This window comes from Carcharhinus amblyrhynchos, chromosome 26, assembly GCF_965287045.1.
Source record: "Carcharhinus amblyrhynchos chromosome 26, sCarAmb.v2.hapA, whole genome shotgun sequence".
Classification (NCBI taxonomy): Eukaryota; Metazoa; Chordata; class Chondrichthyes; order Carcharhiniformes; family Carcharhinidae; genus Carcharhinus; species Carcharhinus amblyrhynchos.
The window spans coordinates 9,395,166-9,414,630 of record NC_137349.1 but is presented as its reverse complement, the minus strand read 5'-3'; positions in this window follow the sequence as shown (position 1 = coordinate 9,414,630).

Below are 19,465 nucleotides of genomic sequence, written 5' to 3'. Positions count from 1 at the left end.
TGGGAAACAGGCCCTTCGGCCCAACGAGCCCACACCGCCATCTCAACACCACCAGTCCCCCTCTCCACCCACGACCCCTGTCTAATGTTTTATGGCCATCCAGATTAAGGGAAACTAATTTAGGAACAATTTATTCCCGCCAATCAGCCTAACAGCACATCTTTGGGGTGTGGGAGGAAACTGGAGCACCCGGAGAAAACCCACGCAAGCACGGGGAGAATGCACAAACTCTCACAGACACCAGCCCAAATCCATGTGTCTGCACAGCAATCAGCGATAGTCACTGAGCTGTCGTCTTGCCCAGTATCTAGACCACACCTAGAGTACTGTGTACAATTTTGGCCCCCTTATTTAAGAAAGGGTATATTAGTTTTGGAGGGAGTGCAGAGAAGGTTCACCAGGTTGATTCCAGAGATGAGGGGGTTAGCTTATGAGGAGAGATTGAGTAGACTGGGCCTGTACTCATTGGAGTTTAGAAGGTTGAGGGGAGATCTTATAGAGACATATAAGATAATGAAGGGGCTAGATAGGGTAGAAGCAGAGAGATTATTTCCACTTAGAATGGAAACAATAACTAGGGGCCATAGTCTCAAAATATGAGGGAGTCAATTTAGAACAGAGTTGAGGGAGAACTTCTTCTCCCAAAGGGTAGTGAATCTTAGGAATTCTCTACCCATTGAAGCAGTGGAGGCTACCTCATTAAATATTTTTAAGTCACAGATAGATAGATTTTTAACCAATATGGGAATTAAGGGTTATGGGGAGCAGGAGGGTAAGTGGAACTGAACCCACTATCAGATCAGCCATGATCTTATTGAATGGCGGGGCAGGCTCGAGGGGCTAGATGGCCTACTCCTGCTCCTATTTCTTATGTTCTTATGTTCAATTGGCAGAGAAACGGAGGAGGGTTTTTACTGCGAAGAACCTGAATGTGTAAATCTCGGCTGATGCTGCAGTTCAGCGTGGCCGGACCTCCCGTTCCCAGGGACACAGAAAGAATTTCATTTCTATAGCACCTTTCACAACCTCAGGATTTCCAACTGCACTTGTCAGCCAGTGAAGTACTTTTGAAGTGTCGACACTGCTTTGACGTAAAATGCTGAACTGAGGTTAGATTCAGTGTGACAGAATTAGAGAATTTGATAGCACAGAGGGAAGCCATTAGCACATCAAGCTGTTTGATTATCCATTTAGGCTCACTGTTGCTGGTCATTCCCTCACAGCCCTGCAAATATTCTACTTTTAAACACTGATTCCAAACCCCTTTGAGGTTTATTACTCAATCTGTTTCCACCTCCCTCGTGGGCAGAGCATTATCAAATATAATTATCTCACGACATTAAAAATAATTCTCCTCTTCTTCTCTCTGGATCAATTGCATTCTTTCCGGATGTATCACAGCTTGGTACGGCTCCTACCCAGACCAAGACCGCAAGAAACTACAACAGGTCGTGATCGAAGCCTAGTCCATCACACAAACCAGCCTCCCATCCATTGACTCTGTCTACACTTCCCACTACCTCAAAAAGGCAACAGCATAATCAAGGACCCCACGTACCCCGGACATTCTCTCTTCCACCTTCTTCTGTCGGGAAAAAGATACAAAATTTTGAGGTCACGTACCCAACTGACACAAGAACAACTTCTTCCCTGCTACCATCAGACTTTTGAATGGACCTACCTTGCATTAAGTTGATCGTTCCCTACACCCTAGCTCTGACTGTAACACTACACTCTGCACCCTTTCCTTCCCTTCTCTGTGCACGGTAGGCTTTGTCTGTATAGCGCACAGGAAACAGCACATTTCGCTGTGTCCCAGTACATACAACAACAAAAATCCATAACTTTGAAAGATTGAAATTTGTATCCTCAGATTATTCTTGATGTGATAGTGTCAGTTAAAGAGACCATACCTCTCACTCGTGTCAGCGCTGCTGTGAGAGTTTCCTTCTGCCTCTGCCTCTCTTTGGGTGAAGAAGTTTCTCCTCAATTCTGTTTTAAACTTGCTGCCCGTTATCCTCAGGTTATGATGTCTCGTCCTAGAATGCCCCACCAGAGGAAGCATCCACTCCACATCTACTTTATCCACTTTGGTAAATTGCCATTCAATGTCAGAGGGATTAGCTAGGGTAAATGCATGGGGATAGGGCCTGGGTGGATTGTGGTTGGTGCAGACTTGATGGGCTGAATGGCCTCCTTCTGCACTGTAGGATTCTATGATTCAGCCTTTTATCATCTTGAAAAACCTCAATTTAATCCCCCTCATTTATCTAAATTCCAGAGAGTATAAGCCTAAAATGTTCAATCTCTCTTCTAATGACAAACCCCTCATCTCTGGAATCAATCTAGTGAACCTTCTCTGAACTGCCTCCAATGCCACTACATCTTTCCTCAAATAAGGGGACCAAAACTGTGCACAAATACTCCAGGTGCAGCCTCACCAATGCCTTGTATAGTTGCAATAATACTTCCTTAACTTTATATTCTATTCCTTTAGCTATAAATGCCAACATTCCATTTGCTTTCTTTATTATCTGCTGTACTCGCATGCTAGTTTTCTGTGACTCATAAACAAAGACACCCGGATCCCTCTGCACCAGAGCACCCTGAAGTCTCTCCCCGTTTAGATAATAAGTCGCCTTCTTATTTTTGCGACCAAAATGCATGACCTCACAGATATCCATGTTAAACTCCATCTGCCACATTTTGGCCCACTCTCCTAATCTATCTATATCCATTTGTAAAGTTCTTATTTCTTCTTTGCAACTTACTGTCCCACCTATTTTTGTGTCATCTACAATATAAAGCCTCCTATCCCTGTATCCAAGTCATTAATATAGGTTGTAAATAGCTGGGGCCCAAGGGCCAAACCCTGTGCCATCCCACTAGTTACTTCTTGCCATCCTGAAAAAAAAACATTTATTCCGACTCTCTGTTGTCTGCCTATTAGCCAGTCACTTGCCCAAACTAATAAATTACCTTCATCCCTTGTGATCTAACCTTGTGATTAAACTTTTGTGCGGCGCCTTATCAAACTCCTTCCGGAAGTCCGGATATACTACATCTACAGGATCCCCATTATCCACTTTGCTTGTTCCATCTTCAAAGAACCCGAGCAAAATAGTCAAACATGATTTGCCTTTCATAAAACCACGCTGACTCCGATGGATAGCATTTTGACTTTCCAAATGTCCTGATGTAGCTTCCTTTATAAATGATTCTAACACTTTCCCAGCAACAGATGATAAACTCACTGGTCTGTGACTTCCCACATTTTGCCTCCCTCCCTTTTTGAATAAGCATTAGCATTTTTCCAATCCACTGGAACCTTTCCAGTATCCAGGGAATTTTGGAATATTATAACCAATGAATCCACTATCTCTGCTACCATTTTCTTTAATACCTTAGGATGTAGGCCATGAGGCCCGAGGGACTTGTCCACCCTCAATCCCAATAGTTTGCTGAGTGCTTTTTCCCTATCAATTTTGACTGTTCTTAGTTCTACCCCTTCTATTACCTTTGACTTGCCCGTTCCAATAGGAATGATACTGGGGTCCTGAACCATGAAAACTGAGGCAAAGTATTGATTTGGTATCTCTGCCACTTCAGGTTGTGCCTGTTTATTGGGGTTGAGAAAATCAAGATTACTATAACATGTAGTATTCTCAGGGGGCTTGATAGGGTCAATGCTGAGAGGTTCCTTCCGCTTGTGGGAGAGTCTCGAACCAGAGGGCAGAATCTCAGAATAGGGATTCATCCATTTAAGACAGGGGTGAGGAGGAATTTCTTCTCTCAGGAGGAGAGAGAAAGTGTGGAATTCTTTACCACAGAGGCTGGCTCATTAAGTATGTTTAAGGCTGAGATAGGCAGATTTTTAATCAGTAAGGGAATTATGGGGGTAAGATGGGAAAGTGGAGTTGGGGATTATCACATCAGATCAAGCATCATTTCGTTGAATGGGGAAGCAAGCTCGATGGGCCGAATGGCCTACTTTAGATCCTACGCCTTATGGTGGGTCAAAGTGCATCAGGTTCAAAGAGTTGTGACAAAGTGCTGACGACTCTCTGATCTTTCATTTGTAACAATCTGTCCAAGTTGACTTTACTGCGACTATTTATTTGGAAGTGAGATAGTCACAAGGTGACAACATTGAGTCATAGAGTCATAAAGCGCAGAAAAGACCCTTTGGCCCATCAAGTCTGTACTGACAATAGCTACCACGAAAGTCGCACGAATACATTTTCCAGCACTTGTCCCCTATCCTTGAATGTTACGATGTTTCAAGCGCTCATCCCAATATTTTTTAAAGGTTGTAAGGTTTCTGACCTCCTCTACCCTTCCAGGCAGTGCATTCCACCATCCTCTGAGTGAAAAGATATTTTCTCAAATCCGCTCTGAATCCTCCTGCCCCTTTACCCTAAAATTATGCCTCCTCGTCCAAGGAGAACAGCTGCTCCCCACTCACCCTGTCCATACCCTCCATAACCTTAGACACCTCGATCATGTCCCCCCTCAACTCTAGAGAAAATAATCCAAGCCTATCTTGTCTCTCCTTATAGCTCAAATGCTCCATCCCAGGCAACATCCTGGTGAATCTCCTCTGTAGTCCCTCGAGTGCGATCACATCCTTTCTATACTGAGGTGACCAGAACTCACCAATACTCCGTGCAACTCCAACATTATCTCCTTGCTCTTAGACTCTACGCAAACACTGATAAAAGCAATTGTCCCACATGCCTTCTTAACTACCCTATTCACCTAATCTGCTGTCTTCAGGGATCTGTGAATAAGTAGCACGAGATCCCTCAGTTCCTTTGAGCCTCCCAGTGTCCTGTCATTCATTAAGTATTCCCTCGTCTGTTACTCCTTCCAAAGCGTAAATTCGATTGCACCCATTTCCGCCAAATTCGCACCAATCTCTGTGTCTCTGAGTGAAACATTTGTCCTGAATTGCCTGTGAGGTAATGGGGAGCTGATTAAGTTAATAAAAACACATAACAATAGGTTTAAGAACACTGACACAATACTGATTTAAGAGCGAATCATCTTGGACTATGAGAGCGCTTTCCCATTTAAAACATGCATCCTGGATTTATAAAATGGATGCAGTTAGCTTTCAGTGACATTGTGTAAATCTTTGGCCAACAGCGAAACCCAGCAGGTTTGAGGCAGGAGGTGGGACTTGCATTCCAGAGGACAATTGCTGTACCGAAAACAGGCTACGTTATCAGCAGTTGTCGGGAACAAGATGGCTACCAATGCCAACTTGATGAATAGAGCTACACAACTTTGAGCTGATAACACAGGTGGTAGGCAGAGATAAGAGATTTCTCAGGGTCGGACAAGAGTCACGTGAGTTCAAATCGGTGGGAACCTTCCTCCCATTTCACGTCCAGAGTCTCATGCACGAGACAACAGGACGTGGGTACATCTATAATTTAGAAGATATAAAATCCCATGAGGTCAAGATGTGTATTGTTATGGGCTGGTGTTAATTACTAGGATGATTATTGACTGATTTGTATCAATGATTATTGGATAATCCCATGGGGGAAAAAAAGCAAATTTCTGCGGACGCTGGAGTCTGAAACCAAAAGGGAAAATGCTGGAAAATCTCAGCAGGTCTGGCAGCACCTGTAAGGAGAGAAAAGAGCTTTGACAAAGGGTCATCTGGACTCGAAATGTCAGCTCTTTTCTCTCCTTACAGATGCTGCCAATGCCACCAGAAAGGGGGGCAATATGATTTGGTAAATTATAATTGCCTTCACAGGGGCATTGTTCTTCAGAATGATATTGGGCTGCCTGCATTCCATACCTTGGGTGCTGGGCTTCCTTATATCAATCTCCCACTCGATTGTTTGGTTAAATAAAGTCACTTCTTAAATTAGTACACTACATTCCATCAGACTCTGTATTAGCTTAAGTTTAGCAATACATAGCCTCGAGAGAAAAACCCCCATCTACAACCTATCGGATTTATTAATGACTATCTTCTATTTATGATTCTCCAGTTTTGTTTTCTCTGATGAGTGGGAATATCTTCACTACCTCTGCCCTACAAAACAATATTCCCATCACCTTTCACTATGATAATGTTATTATTACAACCTCGACCTGATACCATTCAGCCCATCCAGTTCCTCCATCCCCCCTAGCTCATCCATTCACTCAGTCCATATTACAGTATCAAAGTGGTTCAACAGTTATTTGAAGTTCCTTCCTCCAATCCTTTATCCAAGTACAACTCCAGACGTGACCTCTCGATGGAACATTCAGGTGGCACATCCAGTCGAGGTGGCTGAGGGACCTCACTGGTGCATTCTGGGAGAAGTTGGCCCAGCAACGTCTGCTCAGAAGTGGGAAGCGGAAGTTCTGGTGTCAAGGAGCGGTAAGCCTGAAACATTGTATTAGTGTTTCCCTTCACTCCCACTCTCCTCCGACCAAACATAAGGCCACTGTGACACAACAGGGCTCTCACCTCCTGTCTTGGGCTTGATCTACATGATCCAAGCTGATTGGAGTAGGTATAGCTCCTCCTCCAAGGCTTGATCTCATTTGCATCTTAGCCAAAAGGCCGAGATGCCGCTTTAAATGTTGGGACTCTGAATTGGATTTGATTTGATTGGATTGAATTGAGAAAAAAGGCCACTGTGAGAAGTAAAAGTGAAGATAAGAGTTTTATAAATTTTCTTAAACGATTTAATTGGTGCTGGAAATGTCAATCGGTGGGGTTAAGTGCTGCGCTTGTGAGATGTGGGAGATCCGAGATGCTTCCAACATCTCGGACAACTCCATCTGCAGGGCACGCACCCAATTGCAGCTCCTTACTGACCACGTGGACAGGTTGGAGCAGCAGTTGGATGCTCTTAGGAGCACGAAGGAGGCGGAGAGCATCATAGATAGAAGCTTTAGAGACCTGGTCACACCCAGTGTGAAGACAGATAGATGGGTGGCCACTGGAAGGGGCAGGCAGTCAGTGCAGGAATCCCCTCTCTAACAAGTATCCTGTTTTGGATACTGCTGGGGGGTGGGTGGCCTAAAGGGCGACAACAGCAGCGGCGGCAGCCAGAGCAGTAGTACCACGGCTGACTCTGTTGTTAAGCTGAGAGGGACAAAGAGCACTAGAGCAATAGTTATAGGGGACTCAATAGTGAGGGACACAGATAGGTGCTTCTGTGGACATGAAAGAGACTCCAGGATGGTATGTTGCCTCCTTGATGCCAGGGTCCAGGATGTCTCTGACTGGGCAGAAAGCATTCTGAAAGGAGAGTGTGTGCAGCCAGAGGTTGTGGTACATATTGGTACTAACGACATAAGCAAGAAAAGAGATGAGGCCCTGCAGCAGCAGTTTAAGGAGTTAGGTAGAAAGTTAAAAACAGAACCTCTAGGGTTGTAATCTCTAGGGTTGTAATCCCTGTGCCACGTTCCAGTGAGGCCAGGAATAGGAAGATAGTGCAGCTCAACGCATGGCTACACAGCTGGTGTAGGAGGGAGGGTTCCAGATATCTGGAGCATTGGAATCTCTCCCGGGGCAGATGGGACCTGTACAAGAATTGAAAAGGCTATTCTAGCTGGGAGATTTGCTAGTGTCACAGGGGAAGATTTAAATTAGTTTGGCAGGAGGATGGAAACCAAAGCAAAGGTGAATTAACTGAAAGGGAACCAGAGAGTAGGGCCAGTAAGACTCAGAGAAACAGCAGGCAGGGTGGGGTTGCTAATCAAAGAGGGTCTGGTGGACTGAAGTGCATTTGTTCCAATGCGAGAAGTGTATTAGGTAAGACAGATGAACTTAGAGCTTGGATTAGTACTTGGAACTGTGGTGTTGTTGCTATCACAGAGACTTGGTTAAGGAAAGAACAGGATTGGCAGCTTAATGTTCCAAGATATAGATGTTTTAGGCTGACAGAGGGGGATGTAAAAATGGTGGGGGAGTTGCACCACTGGTTAAGGAGAATGTCATATCTGTACTGCGAGAGGACACTTCGGAAGGCTTATACAGCGAGGCAATTTGAGTAGAGCTCAGAAACAGGAAAGGTGTAATCACAATGTTGTGGGTTTACTATGATAAGCAGCAGGAGATGGAGAACTAGATATGCAGCAGATTTTAGCAAAGTGTAAAAATAACAGTTGTTGTGGTGGGAGGTTTTAACTTCCCCTATATTGACTTCGTGTTAGGGTCATAGAAGGGGCCGATTTTGCAAGGAGCATCCAGGAGGGCTTCTTGAAACAGTATGTAGATAGTCCAACTGGGGAAGGGGCGGTATTGGACCTGGTATTGGGGAATGAGCCCAGCCAGAAGGTTGGTGTTTCAGTGAGGGAACAGTTCGGGAACAGTGACCACAATTCAGTAAGCTTTAAGGTACTGACGGATAAAGTGCAGCCCTCAAGTTAAGGTGCTAAACTGGGGGGAGGCGAATTACAACAATATTAGGCAGGAACTGAAGAATGGGGGCAGATGTTCGAAGGCAAATCAATATCTGGCATGTGGGAAGCTTTCAAGTGTCAAGATTCAGGATAAAGGATAAGTATGGCAAGTTTTGGGACCTTTTGTTACGAGAGATATTGTGAGCCTAGTCAAAGAGAAAAAGGAAGAACTTGTCATAGCTAGAACCAGGCATAGAATACAAGGAAAGTAGAAAGAAACTTAAGGAAGGCTAAAAGGGGTCATGAAAAGCCATTGGCCAGTAGGATTAAGGAGAATCCCAAGGCTTTTTATACATATATAAACAGTAAGAGGGTAGCCAGGGAGAGGGTTGACCCGCTCAAGGACAGGGGAGGGAATCTATGCATGGAGCCAGAGGAAATGGGTGAGGTATTAAATGAGTGCTTTGCATCAGTATTCACCAAAGAGAAGGATTTGGTGGATGGTGAGTCTGGGAAGGGGTGTGTAGCTTGTTTGAGTCATGTTGATCAAAAAGGAGGAGGTATTGGAGTTCTTGAGTAACATTAAGGTAGACAAGTCCCCAGGGCCTGATGGGATACTTCCCAGAATACTGAGAGAGGCAAGGGGGAAGTTGCTGGGGCCTTGAGAGAAATCTTTGTATCCTCAATGACTACAGGGGAGGTCCCAGAGGATTGGAGAATAGCCAATGTTGTTCCTTTGTTTAAGAAGGGTAGCAAGAATAAGCCTGGTAATTACAGGCCGGTGAGTCATACATCAGTGATAAGGAAATTATTGGTGAGGATTCTTCAAGACAGGATTTACTCCCACTTGGAAATAAGAGGACGTATTAGTGAGAGGCAACATAGTTTTGTGAAGGGGAGGTCATGCCTCACTAACTTGATCGAGTTTTTCAAGGAAGTGACGAAGATGATTGATGAGAGAAGAGCAATGGATGTTGTCTACATGGACTTCAATAAGGTCTTTGACAAGGTCCCTCATAGCAGACTGGTCTAGAAGGTGAAGTCGCATGAGGTCAGAGGTGAGCTGGCCAGGTGGATACAGAACTGGCTCAGTCATAAAAGACAGAAGATAGTAGTAGAAGGATACATTTCTGAATGGAGAGCTGTGACAAGTGGAGTTCCTCAAGGATCAGTGCTGGGATCTTTGTTGTTTGTAATATATATAAATGATTTGGAGGAAAATGTAACTGGTTTGATTAGTAGGTTTGTGGACAACACAAAGGTTGCTGGATTTGCAGATGGCGATGAGAACCATCAGAGGATATAGCAGGATATAGATTGGTTGGAGACTAGGGTGGAGAGATGGCAGATGGAATTTAATGCAGACAAATGTGAAGTGATGCATTTCGGAAGGTCTAATACAGATAGGAAATATACAATAAATGGCAGAACCCTTAAAAGTCTTAATAGGCAGAGGGATCTGGGTATACAGGTACACAGGTCACTGAAAGTGGCAATGCAGGTGGAGAAGGTAGTCAGGAAGGCAATCATCGGTCAGGACATTGAGTTTAGAAATTGGCAAGTCATGTTGCAACTTTATGGAACCTTATTTAAACTGCAGTTGGAATATAGTGTTCAATTCTGGTCACCACACTACCAGAAGGATGTGGAGGCTTTGGAGAGGGTACAGAAAAGATTTACCAGGGTGTTGCCTGATATGGGGGGCACTAGTTATGAGGAGAGGTTGGAGAGCTTTGGTTTGTTCTCCACTGGAATGACAGAGGTTGAGGAGCAAACTGATAGAAGTCTGCAAGATTATGAGGGGCACGGACAGAATGGATAGTCAGAAGCTTTTTCCCAGGGTGGAAGAGTCAATTACTGGGGGGGCATAGGTTTTAGGTGTGAGAGCAAGGTTTAAAGGAGATTTATGAGGCAAGTTTTTTGACACAGAGGATGGTGGGTGCCTGGAAATCACTGTCGGGGGAGGTAGTGGGACCAGATACGATAATGGCTTTTAAGGGGCAAATACATGGATAGGATGGGAATATGGTCCCTGGAAGGGTTGGGTGTTTTATTTCAGGTAGGCAGTGAGGTTGGCGCAGGCTTGGAGGGCTGAAGGGACTGTTTCTGCACTGTAATTTTCTTTGTTCTTTGGTATTTTGTTTTGTTGCATGGTGACACGGTAGTTAGCACTGCTGCACCACCACACCAGGGATCCGGGTAAAATTACACCCAGGGACCCCATTACAGTCACATTGGGTGACTGTCTGTGTGGGTGCACAAAAGGTCAGAATTAGAAGGGTTCTCGGACTGAAGGATGTATTTGTTTTATTCGTTTGTGGGACTCGGGGGTCGCTGGCAGGACAGTATTAATTACCCATCCCTAACTGGCCTTGAACTGAGTGTCTGGCTCGGCCATTTCAGAGGGCAGTTGAGTGTCAACCACATTGCTGTGGTTCTGGAGTCACGTGTAGGCCAGACCGGGTAAGGACAGCAGATTTCCTTCCCTAAAGGACATTGGTGAACCAGATGGGTTTCTCTGCATCATACTGCGGTGGACTAAGGTCTAGACAACAGGCGCAAAACGGAGAGGAGGAATGAACAGTTCACCCTCTGACTGGCAAGGGTCAGTACTTGGGCCCCAGATATTCACATTCTATCAATGGTTTGGATGTGGGAGCGAATACAGTGAGGGCGATTCTCTCATCGTGACCCACAAATTTTCTGGCAGGTCCAGTCGGGAGAATCGCGTGTCAGCCATTTCACGGGATTCGTGCATACGTTCCCAGGGTATGCGCATCTCCCAGAGCCAGGAACATAAGAACATAAGAAATAGGAGCAGGAGTAGGCCATCCAGCCCTTCGAGCCTGCCCCGCCATTCAATAAGATCATGGCTGATCTGAAGTGGATCAGTTCCACTTTCCCGCTTTCTCCCCATAACCCTTAATCCCCTTGCCTATCAAAAACCTACCTACCCGTGACTTAAATATATTTAGCGAGGCAGCCTCCACCACATCAATGGACAGAGAATTCCAGAGATTCACCACCCTTTGAGTGAAGAAGTTCCTCCTCAACTCCGTTCTAAACCGCCCCCCCCGCCTTTTCTTGAGGCTGTGTCCTCTAGTCCTGCTGTCCTTTCTGAGTGGGAAGAATCTCTCTACCTCTACCCTATCTATCCCCTTCATTATCTTACACGTCTCTATAAGATCCCCCCCCCATCCTTCTAAACTCCAACAAGTACAGACCCAGTCTATTTAGTGTCTCTTCATAGTCCAACCCCCTCATCTCCGGTATCAGCCTAGTGAACCTCCTCTGCACTCCCTCCAAAGCCAAAATATCCTTGCGCAAGTGCAGCGACCAAAACTGCACACAGTACTCCAGCTGCAGCCTCACCGGTGCCCTGTATAGTCGCAGCAAGACCTCCCTGCTTTTATATTCAATCCCCCTCGCTATAAAGGCCAGCATCCCATTCGCCTTCTTGATCACCTGCTGCACCTGCAGACTGGGTTTTTGCGACTCATGCACAAGGACCCCCAGGTCCCTCTGCACCGTAGCATGCTGCAGCTTTTCACCCTTTAAATAGTAATCCCTCCTACTATTATTCCTGCCAAAGTGGATAACCTCACACTTGCTAACATTATACTCCATCTGCCAGGTCCTCGCCCACTCGCTCAGCCTATCCAGATCCCTCTGCAGACTTTCCGCACCCTCTGCACAATTTGCTTTTCCACTCATCTTTGTGTCATCAGCAAATTTCGACACCCTACACTCAGCCCCCTCCTCCAGATCATCTATATAAACAGTAACTAGCTGAGGCCCCAGCACCGATCCCTGCGGCACTCCACTAGTCACCAACTGCCAATCAGAATAGGACCCATTGATACCAACTCTCTGCTTCCTATTTGACAGCCAATCCTCTATCCACGCTAACACCTTACCCCCAACTCCATGCACCCTAACCTTCTGAAGCAACCTTTTGTGCGGCACCTTATCAAACGCCTTCTGAAAATCGAGAAACACCACATCCACCAGTTCCCCTCTGTCTACCGCACTAGTTACATCCTCATAGAATTCCAATAAATTTGTCAAACACGACTTCCCCTTAACGAATCCGTGCTGCTTCTGCTCTATCAAACAATTCTTCTCTAGGTGCCTCGCTATTTCTTCTTTGATGATTGATTCCAGCATTTTTCCAACAACAGACATTAAACTAACCGGCCTATAATTCCCTGCCTTTTGCCTGCTACCTTTTTTAAACAGTGGCGTAACATTAGCCATTTTCCAATCTTCCGGCACTTCCCCGGAATCCAGCAAAGTTTGGTAAATAATCACTAAGGCGTCAACTATCACCTCTGCCATTTCCTTCAAAACTCTGGGATGCATTTCATCCGGTCCTGGGGACTTGTCCACCATCAGTCCCGCTAGTCGATCAAGCACTACCTCTCTAGTGACAGTAATCACATTCAGGCCCTCAACTCCTACCATCCTTCTATCTTTAATCGCGTCCTCCTCTGTGAAGACCGAAGCAAAAAACTTATTTAAAGCCTCTGCCATTTCCTCATCTCCCACCACTAAATCCCCCCTCTCATCCTCTAAGGGTCCAACATTCACTCTAGCCTCCTCCTCTTTATATATTTGTAAAAACTCTTACTGTCCTTTTTTATATTTAGTGCTAGTTTAGCTTCATAGTCTATCCTTCCTTTCTTTATCAACTTCTTAGTCATTCTTTGTTGATTTTTAAACCTCTCCCAATCTTCTCCTCGCCCACTACTTTTAGCCACTCTAAACGCATCAGCTTTTAAACAGGCACAGTTTAACAGTTCAGGAAACAGGCACAGTCAGGACTGTAAGGGAAGAGAGCTAAGTGATTTTAATCTGTTTTAAATATATTTTAAATGTAGTTTAAATATATTTTAAATGTAGTTTAAATGTTGTTTAAATGTAGCGCCGGACCCAATAGTATTCTTTCCGCTTAGAAAGTAAAACAGAACTAGAGGGCCCAGCCTCAAAATAAGGGGGGGGTGGGGGGGGTGGGGGGGGGTGCAGTTTACAACAGAGTTAAGGAGGAACTTCTTCACTCAAAGGGTGGTGAATCTCTGGAATTCTCTGCCCATTGAAGTGGTGGCAGCTACCTCGTTGAATATGTCTAAGTCACGGGTAGATAGGTTTCTGATAGTCAGGGGAATTAAGGGTTATGGGGAGAAAGTGGGAAAGTGGAACTGATCCACTTCAGATCAGCCATGATCTTATTGAATGGCGGGGCAGGCTCGAAGGGCTAGATGGCCTACTCCTGCTCCTATTTCTTATGTTCTTACGTCCCACCTCGCCAGGAGTACTTCATCTGCCAGGGTTTAGAGTAGCTCCCTACATTTGGGGAACTAGTGGGAGACCCAATTGGAGTGAATGGAGGCACTCGAGGCCCCCCAGGAGGTCGGGCAGCAGGGGGGTGGTGCCCCCTAGGCATTGGCACCTTGGCAGTGCCAGCCTGTGCCCCCGGCACTGCCCAAGGGGCAAAGTGCCCATTCCCAGGGGGGCACCTTGGCACTGCCCACCAGGCATTGGGCAGTGCCAAGGGGGCAGGGCCTATTAGGGGCCTAGAGGGTGATCGATGGGAATGGGGGGGGGGCAGTTGGTGGGTCCCACTGAATGGGGATTGATCTGGGCTGGAGGATGGCCAGCAATCGGGGACAGGGTCTGCCGGGGTGGGGGGGGGGGCACGGTTCTGCCTTCAATTGGAGGGTCAGGAGTGGGGTCTGCCGGGGTGAGGTGGGTGGGGGGATCACCACTTCTGGGTTCGGGGGGGGGGGGGCTGGACACCAGGGTGTTCCAGAACAGGGAGGTGGTCGGAGCTGGACCAGGAACTGCCGTGGGGTCACAATCAGTCTGTAGGGAGGGCTGGGGAGGTGGGGGGCAGCACTGCTGGAGTCCTGGGCTGGCCAGTGAGCGAGCTGGCCAGCAAACAGGGAGACTGACAGATTGGCGCCACTGCACACGCACAGAGTTCCAGAACTGTCAGACTCAGCGAGAATAGGCTCCACCAAACCGCACCCCAACCAGGTTTTTAATGAGATTCACGATTATGACCTCTGCAATGCGCAGAGATTCAGGTCTGAAGCGGCAATGAAAAAGTAGTCGGGATTTAGACCAGTTTTCCTGCCAATTCATCACTTTTGGGTGACTCACCCTCAATATTTCCACATTTTCTGCTCTCACAGAACTTTGTGTGGGAGTGGGACATGTGAACAGGAAGCAAAGAGAATTCAGTGAGATTTGAACAGGCTAGGTGAGTGGGTAAGAACGTGACAGACAGAAAATAATGTGAAGTCATCCATTTTGGTCGGAAAATCAGAAATGCAGAGTGCTTTTTAAATAGTGTGAGGGAAGTGGTGGTGTCTGAATGAAACTGGGTGAACTTGTTCATGAATCACTCAAAGCTACAGGTACAACCAGAAATTCAAAGATGTGTGGGTTGGCCATGCTAAATTGCCCCTTATTGTCAGGGGGACTAGGTAGGGTAAATGCATGGGCTTACGGGGTAGGGCCTTGGTGCAGACTCAATGGGCCGAATGGCCTCCTCTGCACAGTAGGGATTCTATGATTCTGATTCAATTAGGAAAGTAAATGATGGGCTGCCATTTATTACAGGAGGATTTGAGTACAGGAGTAAAGATGTCTTATTGCAATTATCGAGCCTTGGTGTGACCATATCTGGAGTATCGTGTAAAGGTTTGATCTCCTTACCCAAGGAAGGAAATGTTTGCCTGAGACGAGATGTAACGAAGCTTCACCGGATTAACCCCTAGGATTTTGGGATTGTCCTCACGAGGCAAGATTGAGGGAACCGGGCCGGTATTCTCCAGAGTTTTGAAGAGTGAGAGGTGATCTCATTGAAACATAGAAAATTCTTGCCGGTCTCAACAGCGTGGATGCTTCGTCAGGCTGGGGGAACTTCGAGAAGCAGGGGACACAGTCTCACAATAAGGAATCAGCCATTTACGACTGAGACGCTGAATTTCACCAGTCAAGGGTAGTCTTTGGAATTCTCTACTTCAGAAAGATGTGGAGACTCCGGCATTGAGGATGTTGAAGACAGAGATCCAAAGATTTCTAGCTAATAAGCGAATATGGGGAGAGTGAGAGAAAATGGCATGTGGCTAGAAGATTATCAATGACCTAGTTAAAGGGAGGAACGAGCTTGCAGGGCCCAATGGCCCACTCCAGCTCCCATTTCCTATCTTTGCGTTCCATTTCCTGTGTTTCAAGGACAGGGGAACAGGTGATCAGGACTTGGGGCCAGTAAGGACAAGAGGAATGGAGTTTTGGATCAGCTCAATGTTGCAGAGGGTGCACAGGAGGGAGATCAACCAGGGGAGCATTGAATGGTCAAGTTTATTTGCACAGATCAGAATTGAAATATTGAAATTCTCCAATCATTTCAGCTGGTTTGAGTAAAATTGCACAGCTTACCAAAAACCCTCTTCTGCCTTCCAATGCATTCATCCCAACTTTCCATTCTCCAGATAGTCGGATTCCATTCTCCAGATACTTCAACGTGTACCTCGGACCCTTTTCCTGTCCCAGTGAGCTGATTCCATGGCAATTGCCCGGGAGGTTTGAGCTTGCAATGGATAACGTGTCAAACCCCTGGGATTCTTTGTGAACATCTCTGAGACCGATTTCCGACAGTTCCATGAATAGTTAGCCAGCAAAATTACACAGAAAAAATCTTCATCTAATGTCGGTGTTAATATGGAACCGATGACCCAATTACACAGGCTGATCCCTTCCAAAGTCACCCCATCCCAACTACCCCCTGACCTCCCCAGTGGTCCACACCCTTCCAATAATAATTCTCCTCTTCTCTCTGGATCAATTGCATTCTTTCTGGTTGTGTCACAGCTCGGTATGCCTCCTCCTCTGACCAAGACTGCAAAAAACTACAATAGGCTGTGAACGTAGCCCAGCCCATCACTCAAACTGTCCTCCCATCATTGACTCCACCTACACTTCCCACTGCCTCAGAAAAGTAGCCAGCATAATTAAGGACCCCAGGCATTCTCTCTTTCACCTTCTTAAGTCAGGTAAAAGATACAAAAGCCTGAGATCATGTACCAACCGACTCAAGAACAGCTTCTTTCCTGTTGCAATTAGACTTTTGAATGGGCCTACCTTGCATTAAGTTGATCTTTCTCTACACCCTAGCTATTTCTGTAACATAGCATTCTGCACTTTCTCGTTTCCTTCCCTACGTCTCTGAAATTTGCATCCTCAGGTTATTCTTGGTGTGATGGTTTCATTTGAAGAGACCACACCTGCCACTCATGTCAGTGCTGCTGTGAAAGTTTCCTTTTGGCTCTGGCTCTCTGCTCACAGAACCCACAGAGATCTGGGCTCAGGGTCACAATTACTTACAGCATTTAGTAATGACTAGGACAAGGAGATTGAACGTCCTATTGCCAAATTTGTGGTTGACACAGAGAAAGTCGGAAAGTAAAAGATGTTAGTGACACAGAGTCTACAGAGTGATAAAGCCAGGTTAGGTGAGTGAGGAAAGATTTACTGCTGTTGGAGACAATCCAGAGAATGTTCAGTAGTTCATCACGGATAAGGAGGAATTTCCCACAAGGAGAGGTTAGGTAGGTTGGGCCTGTATCTATTGGAGTTTAGACATGTAAAATTCTCAGAGGGCTTGACAGGATAGGTGCTGAGAAGTTGTTTCCCTTTGTGGGACAGTCTGGGACCAGTGGACATAACCTCAGGGTAGAGAGTCGCCCATTTAAGAGAGATGAGGAGGAATCTCTTCTCTTAGAGGATAGTGAATCTGTGGAACTCTACTGCAGAGGGCTGTAGAGGCTGAGTATGTTCAAGGGGGAAGATAGTAAGATTTTTAATCAATAAGGGGGATGAGACAGGAAAGTGGATTTGAGGGTTATAATTTCAGATCAGCCATCATTTCACTGAAAGGCTTGATGGGCCAAATGGCCTAATTTAGCTCCAACGTCTTGTGGTCAGTTGAGGTGTTTCAGATTCAAAGAATTGTGACAAAGTGTTGATGAATCTTTGATTTCCAACCATCAGTCCTTCCTGACTTTACTGCGATTAACCACAGGTGGGAGAGTTACTTAGCGTTCTGTCAACAATAAGTTGTAGCAACCGTGGTTCCAAGAGTGGTGGGGGGGGGGGCGAGGGGGGAAACAGAAGAAGGAACAAAGGAAAATACAGTACAGGAATAGGCTTATCAGCCCTCCAAGCCCATGCTGATCATGATGCCCTAACTAAACTACAAAAAGTCCTTCTGCCCTTACTCAGACTGTATCCTTCTATTCCCTCCCTATTCATCCAAATGCCTCTTAAATGTTGCTAATGTACCTGTTTCCACCACCTTCTCTGGCAGCGTGGTCCAGGCACCCACCACTCTGTGTGAAAACCTTCCCTGCACAACCCCCTTAAACCTTCCCCTGTCACCTTGAACCTGCGCCCCTTTGTAATTGACAGTCCCATCCTGGGAAAAAGCCTCTGACTATCCAGCCTGTCTCCGCCTACCAGAATTTTGTAGACCTCTATCGGGTCTCCCCTTCAGCCTCCGTCCTTCCAGTCAAAAAGGCAAGGACACTAAAGTTGTGGCAGCTTCCTGGTGCCATTCCTGTCGCTGAGGCAAGCTTCGTCGGGAAGGGTGAAGGCCCCGCCCAGCCTGGGGTTAATGTGGGTAACGAGGGGTCACTTTGGCTGCAGGGCCGGCCAGATCCATGGAAGCGCTAGAGTGGAGAGGCAAGCATGGCTGCATCACCAACGTAGGGGGAGCCTTCCTTCATTGGTCAGTTCCGCAGTGGGACAGCTGCCATGGTTACCGTTGCTATGGTGTGTCTCAGCCCTCTCTCTCTAGGTAAAAGGCTCCTCCAGAATCCTCTGCTGAATTTATTAATGTCTATCTTCTATTTATGATTCTCTAGCCCTGCTTTCTCCTGCAAGTGGGAATATCTTCTTTACATCTACCCTATCAAACACTTCCTTCATCTTCGAGTAGTTTTAGCGGAATCTGTTTTGACAGGTTCTAACTGGAATGTTCCAGAGGATGTGGAAATGCCTCAAAAGTAGCCAATTATTGGCTCATCAGTTCTAGGAGATAAGAAATCTCATCCTTCAGTAAGTGGAATTGAATTCAATGTTGATGTGATTGAATAGAAACCTGGGCAAACCTCCAAGGTCACGTGTTGAACCAGTTTAACCTGAGGTTATGTGTATGCGCACACACACAGCAGAAGTGGGCATTCACCCCCTTGAGGCTGCCCACCCATTCAATAAGATTATGGCCGATCTGATTATGACCTCAGGTTTACCCCCGACAAACATTGACCCCCTGGTTAGTGAAGAATCTCTCTACCTCTGCCTTTTAACTGCTCAATAACTCTTCCTTTACCGCTCTCTCCTAGGGAATTAGAGCAATCCTAAATTGGTGATTGAGATTCAGACAACATGTCCATCACCTTCTGTTGGCAGGACCGCTACCTGATAGGTGACACGGTGGTTAGTGCTGCTGCCTCACAGCACCAGGGACCCGGGTTCAATTCCCAGCTTGGGTCACTGTCTGTGCGGAGTCTGCACATTCTCCCTGTGTTTGGGTGGGTTTCCTCAGGATGCTCCAGTTTCCTCCCACAGTCCAAAAAACCTGCTGGTTAGGTGTATAGCTGTGCTAAATTCTCCCTCAGTGTACCCGAACAGGTGCCAGAGTGTGGCGACTAGGGGATTTTGACAGTAACTTCATTAACACTGCAATGAAATAATGCGGCACTAAAAAAAAAATAAACTTTAAGTAACTTAATCCATCCCATTGCTACCTCAGGAATCAACTGTTGCAATGTTTTCCTGGCCAGCCTCCCACATTTTGGTCTTTGTCAAAGCTGCCCCATGAGAGAGATAACAATGAATCCTCAGCTGATCTGGAGCTGGTATCATGAGAAGCAGAGTTCTGTTGCTGGGGTCTGCAAGGGGGGAGGTGGAACAGCATACAGAACAAGGCTGAAGGGCACACAGTGAGACACATGGTGAGTTGGCAGGCATGTTGTCAGGGTTACGGGGCAGGGCCATCGTCGATGCTCCTCAGCCAACTAGCGCAGGGCGTGGT